This window comes from Dromiciops gliroides, chromosome 1 (genome assembly GCF_019393635.1).
Source record: "Dromiciops gliroides isolate mDroGli1 chromosome 1, mDroGli1.pri, whole genome shotgun sequence".
NCBI lineage: Eukaryota > Metazoa > Chordata > Mammalia > Microbiotheria > Microbiotheriidae > Dromiciops > Dromiciops gliroides.
Window position 1 is genome coordinate 624,920,691 of NC_057861.1, and position 6,003 is coordinate 624,926,693.

The window sequence follows — 6,003 nt, forward strand, 5'->3', positions numbered from 1 at the left end:
GAGAGAGAGAGATAGATAGATAGATAGATAGATAGATAGATAAAGTGAATAAATGAGAGCACTACTGAGCGTACATGATTGTTGTGGGGAAAGCACTTGGTCAGCCTCACAGGACTATAAGAAGCTTGAATTAATGCTATTAGTATCCTTCCACTTCCATCAGCAAAGACCAAACATGGAAGATTTAAACCCTTATTGAATATTTGCTGTGTACCCAGCACTATACTCAAGGTGGGGAGATTGAAGAAAACTAAGACTCTGCCTTGATAGGATGCGGTGCCCCTTGGGGTGTGGGTGAGAGGAATGGAATAAACGCCTTCCTAGGAAACCAGGAGAGAACACTGTTGGATGATGGGTAACAAGGTGGGGCACAGAGAAGGGAGACTTCATCGGGGAGGTCTGGGTTTTCCCAGTTCCAGACATTTCCTTCCCCAAAACAAACCCAGTGAGCCCAGAATTGGGAAGTCTGCTCGTCCCACACCACAAGAGAAAAGCCCAGTTCCAGGGGACAGATATATTTATTCAATCACCTTGGGCATGTTATTTTCCTCTAATGGAATATAAGTTCCTTGAGGTCAGGGACTACCTCACTTTGGTATTTGTATCTCAAGTACCTAGCACAGTGCCAGGTATATAGTAAATTCTTTTTTTTTTTTTTTTGGTGGGGCAATGGGGGTTAAGTGACTTGCCCAAGGTCACACAGCTAGTAAGTGTCAAGTATCTGAGGCCGGATTTGAACTCAGGTACTCCTGACTCCAGGGCCGGTGCTCTATCCACTGTGCTACCTGGCTGCCCCATAATAAATTCTTAATGAAAGCTTGTTGACTGATTGAGGAAGAAGAGGCAAGGACTGGTTTGCTAAGTCACAGAATCACAGAGTTGTTAGGAGATCTTGATGCCCTTTTAGTCCAATCTCATGCACTACGGAGACTCCCTACTACAACACCTTACCTGATCCTCCAGAGGCCTGCTTCTTGTTTTCTAGGAATTATGAGCATCAGACCACTAATTTAAAGCTGGGAGCGCTCTTTGAGGTAGACTAATCCAGCTTCATGTTGTTAATGAGGAAACTGAGATGCAGAGAAGCGACTTGCCTAAGGTCACACAGAAGTATCAGATTCTGGATTGAAACCCGTGTCCTTGACTTCAAACCCAACATTTGTACTACTATTAATAATAACTAGCATTTATATTGTACCCACTGTGTGCCAGTCTCCGGGCTAAGTGCTTTACAAATAAGATCTCATTTGATTCTCACAACCCTGGGAGCTAGGTGCTATTATTATCCTCATTTTACAATTGAGGAAACTGAGGCAAAGGTTAAGTGACATAGCTAGTGTTGAACAAAGGTTAAACAAAGGTTAAGTGACATAGCTAGTGTTTGAGTCTGGATTTGTTTTGGTTTTTGGTTTTTGTTTTTTTTTGGGTTTTTGGTGAGGCAATTGGGGTTAAGTGACTTGCCCAGGGTCACACAGCTAGTAAGTGTTAAGTGTCTGAGGCTGGATTTGAACTCAGGTACTCCTGAATCCAGGGCCAGTGCTTTATCCACTGTGCCACCTAGGTGCCCCTGAGTCTGGATTTGAACTCAGGTCTTCCTGACTTTAGAGACCTAATCACTGTGTCACCTAGCTGCCTGTACATATCTCTTGTACTACTTTATTACCAACTAGCATTATTGTATGGGACAAACATGGGACAGTTCTCAAGGGCTTCAGTAATTATAAGGGTGAGGGTCAGAATGGGGAGAAGCATATAAGAGAGGTATCCATTCATCCACTGATCCATTCATTCAACAAACATTTTGGATTATAGATCAAAGAAGGGAGAGTTTACAGGTCCGCTAGATCAATCTGGTGATTTTACAGAGACGTTCCTGATCACACACAGAGTAAGCAACAAGAGGGAGTATTTGAATGCAGATCCTCTAAGTCTAAATCTGGTATTCTTTCCACTACACTAGGGCCAGTGTTTTTATAGCCATTTTACAGATGAAGAAACTGAGGCTTAGAGATACTAAGTGATTTGCCCATGATCTTACTGCTAGAGCCAGGATTAAAATCCATTCCTTTTAACTACAGGCCCAGTATTCTTCCCATTCTACCAGGACATTATTTCTGGCTAGTTCGGGGATCAAAGAAGGCTTCATGGAAGAGGTGGCATTTGAGCTAGGTTCCGGAGTTTGGGTAGGATGTCTACAGGCAGGGATAGGAAGGCAGGCACTGGGGACAAAGGGTTCTATGAACAGTGTGTCTTCTTGTCTAACTGAAACAGCGTACTGCATATAAATGGGGGTAGTGAGAGGGAAGACCGTGAGATAAAGAGGCATCCGAGTTCAGAAAGTCTTGAATGTCAGAATGAGTTTGTAGTCTGTTCTTTAGGTAATAGGGAACCGTTGAAGTTTTTTTTGAGTATAGAAGTGACACAATCAGAAAAATGTACAGGAAGATTATACAGGCAGCAAAAAACATATGCAAGACAAATTGGAAGGGGAGACTGGGAGGCCCCTAACCGATTTAGAAGACTATTGCCCTAGACTTGGTTAGGGTTGATTAAATGCTGCATTAGAGTAGTGGCAGTGTGAGTGGAAAGAGGCCAGGGGGAGGGGGGAAACAACTGTGATAAAATTAAAGAAAAAGCAAATTTTATGAATAGAGTGGACTTTTAATGGAATGAGTAAATGTTAGAGCATTTATTTTTTTCTGGGGATATTGAATTTTTTAAAATAATAAACATTTTTGTTTATAGCTTTGAGTTCCAATTTTTATCCGTCCTTTCCTCCCTCCCCTCCCCTCTCCTTGAAGCAGTAAGTAAGCAGATATATATTATACATTACCATATTAGTCATTTTGTACAAGAAAACTTGAATAAAAGAAAAAAATGAAAGAAAGTGAAAATAGCATGCTTCAGTCCGTGTTCCATCAATATTAGTTCTTTCTTTGGAGGTGGATAGTGTGTTTCATTAATAGTCCTTTGGGACTGTCTTGGATCATTGTATTGTTGAAAATAGTCAACTCATTCACAGTTCATCATCAAGCAATATTGCTGTCTCTTTGTACAATGTTCTCTTGGTTCTGCTCACTTCACTATACATCAGTTCATACAAGTCTTTGCAGGAGTTTCTGAAATCATCCTGCTTGTCATTTCTTATTGCACAATAATATTCCATTACCATCATATACCACAGCTCGTTTAGCCATTCCCCAGTTGATGGGCATTCCTTTGATTTCCAATTCTTAGCCACCACAAGAAGAGTGTTAAAACATTTATTAAGAACCTGCAGTGGGGGCAGCTAGGTGGTGAAGTGGATAAAGCACCGGCCCTGGATTCAGGAAGACCTGAGTTCAAATCCTGCCTCAGACACTTGACACTTACTAGCTGTGTGACCCTGGGCAAGTCATTTAACCCTCATTGCCCTGGGAAAAAAAAATAAAGAACCTGCAGTGTACAAAGGCTTAGGAGTATAAAGAGAAATAAATCGAAACAATCCTTGTTCTTAAGAAGCTCACATTCAAAGGGGGTGGAGAGTGGGGTAGGGAGGAGACCACACACACAGGTTTCAGCTAGACAGATGGAAAGGCCCTATAGTCTTTGAGGTGCAGCAGTAATACCTTTTCTTTAATGCCATTTTTATGAATAAAGCTATATCCATTTCCAATGTGGAATCATTGGACAGTGATGAGGACTTGGGGGGGCGGGGCAAGAACTTTTCCAAGTCTTCAGCAGTCATGGCTTTGGGGGCCAGGGAGGTTGCCACCAAGGCAATTTCCTCAGACTATGGCTTTGGGGGGACCAGGCTGGAAGGGGGGGCGCTGTTGCTGTTCCTAGGGTTCTTTGGCTGTCAATGGTAACCTGTCAGTGGGTGGTAGTGGTGTCAGGATATTGAAAAGAGGAACAGTAAAATGGAAGATGAGGCTGGATACCCCAAAGGGGAATGTTGTAAAGAAGGGGGCACCGGGGCAGCTAGGTGGTGCAGTGGATAAAGCACTGGCTCTGGATTCAGGAGGACCTGAGTTCAAATCCAGCCTCAGACACTTGACATTAGCTGTGTGACCCTAGGCAAGTCACTTAACCCTCATTGCCCTGCAAAAAAAAAAATTAAAAAAAAAAAGAAGGGGGCACCTCCCAGCCCCGGCTCTCCACCCCTGCCCCGGCTAGGTTTTTATCTCTGAGATAGTTAACTCTTTCAGAGTCTCAGAATTTATATTCTCTTCCTCCCCTTCAAAACCTGCACATGACACCTAGGGGTGTGGAGGAATATTCTAAGGATTTCCTGTCCAGGCAAAGAAAGGGGGAGCAGGATTTACTAATGATATAACCAGATATCTGGGTTAGAGGACTCCCCTTCCTTTTAGCTGCCCCCCTCCCCACTAGGGACTCTCTTGTTACAACCCAGCAAGCAGACCAAGGTTGCCCTCTTGTGACAACCGAAGAAAAGACACCAGTGTCCCCAACCCTTCGTCTGAGAATTGCAAGTTTCCAATCCCCTCCTCCAACCAGGAAGAGACTCCTGGGAGATCATTCAGTCCATCCCCACCAACTCTGTGTCCCTCGATGAAGCTCTGGCTGTGGGCTGGACGCCAGGCTTGGACAGGTACTTGAATGACCTGTAGGAGTTACACAGTGGGTCCCTGGAATATCCCTCTGTGACAACTCACTATCCAGCTAGATTCACAGAGGTTAGTCGGACGAGGCAGAAGGTGTACCCTGAGCTAGGGACAGGGGTCGAGTCAGTATCGGTGTAGGGATGAATGAGAGCTCAGTGAAGAAGGATGGGGCTCAATGACGGGATTGGAAATGCCTCAGTGACATGAACAAGGGCTGAGTCAGTGGAAAGAAAAGTCTTCTGGAAATGAGTGAGGGGATGGGGGCTCAGTGAAGAGAGCTGCATCTCCATGAGGAAAGTTGATGGAGGCTCAGCGATTATGACAGGAGCGTAAGAGAATGCAGGCTCGGGCTGCTAGGTGGCACAGTGGATAAAGCACTGGCCCTGGATTCAGGAGGACCTGAGTTCAAATCCGGCCTCAGACACTTGACACTTACTAGCTGTGTGACCCTGGGCAAGTCACTTAACCCCAATTGCCTCACTAAAACAAACAAACAAAAAAAAAAGAGAATGAAGGCTCAATGAAGAGTTTGGGGCAGCTAAGTGGTGCAGTGGATAGAGCTCTGGGCCTGCAGTCAGGAAGACTTGTGAGTTCAAATCTGACCTTGGACAATTACTAGCTGTGTGACTTGGAGCAAGTCACTTCACCCTGATTGCCTCAGTTTCCTCTTCTGTAAAATGGGCATAAGAAGGAAATGGCAAACTATTTCAGTATCTTTGCCAAGAAAATCCAAATGGGGTCAGGAAGAGTCGGGCTGAGACTGAAATTACTCAACGACAAGACTTTTGGAGGCTAAGTGAAAGGGTTGCTATTGTTTGTCCTTCCTTCTTGAAGAGAACCATGCCATTGAGAGGTGATATCATGACTTGCAGTGAATTGGATTTAAGTGAAGAAGAGCTATGCAAGGTCACCAACCTCACTCTTCACTCTCTCCTCCACAGCCATCTGGATCCAGTGGCAAGAGACCTATCAGGACGACTGGAGATGACTCTGGGTGTTTGAGGCAATCGGGGTTAGGTGTCCAGGGTCAGGCCCAGGGTCACATAGCTAGTAAATGTCTGAGGTGAAATTTGAACTCAGGTCCTCTCAACTTCAGGGCCAGTGCTCTTGAATGAGTGCTGAATGACTAGGCGGGGCGAGGAATCGGTCAAGGTTAGAGGATGAGGTTAGGGTGAAGGGGATGAAGGCTCAGTCAGGAGCACTGGAGGGGGCACCGTGATAGGGAAGGAGTCTCAATGAAGAGGGGCCGGGGCCTAAGCTGGGGTCAGTAGAGACTTGGCGAAGGACGTAGCGGGGCTCAGTGAGGGGCACTGGGGTTTTATGAAAGATCAAAAAGGCCAGCCCTTGGAGAGCCCTGGCCGGCCAGAGCAGAGCGGGGACTGCAGGCTTATTGGCTGAA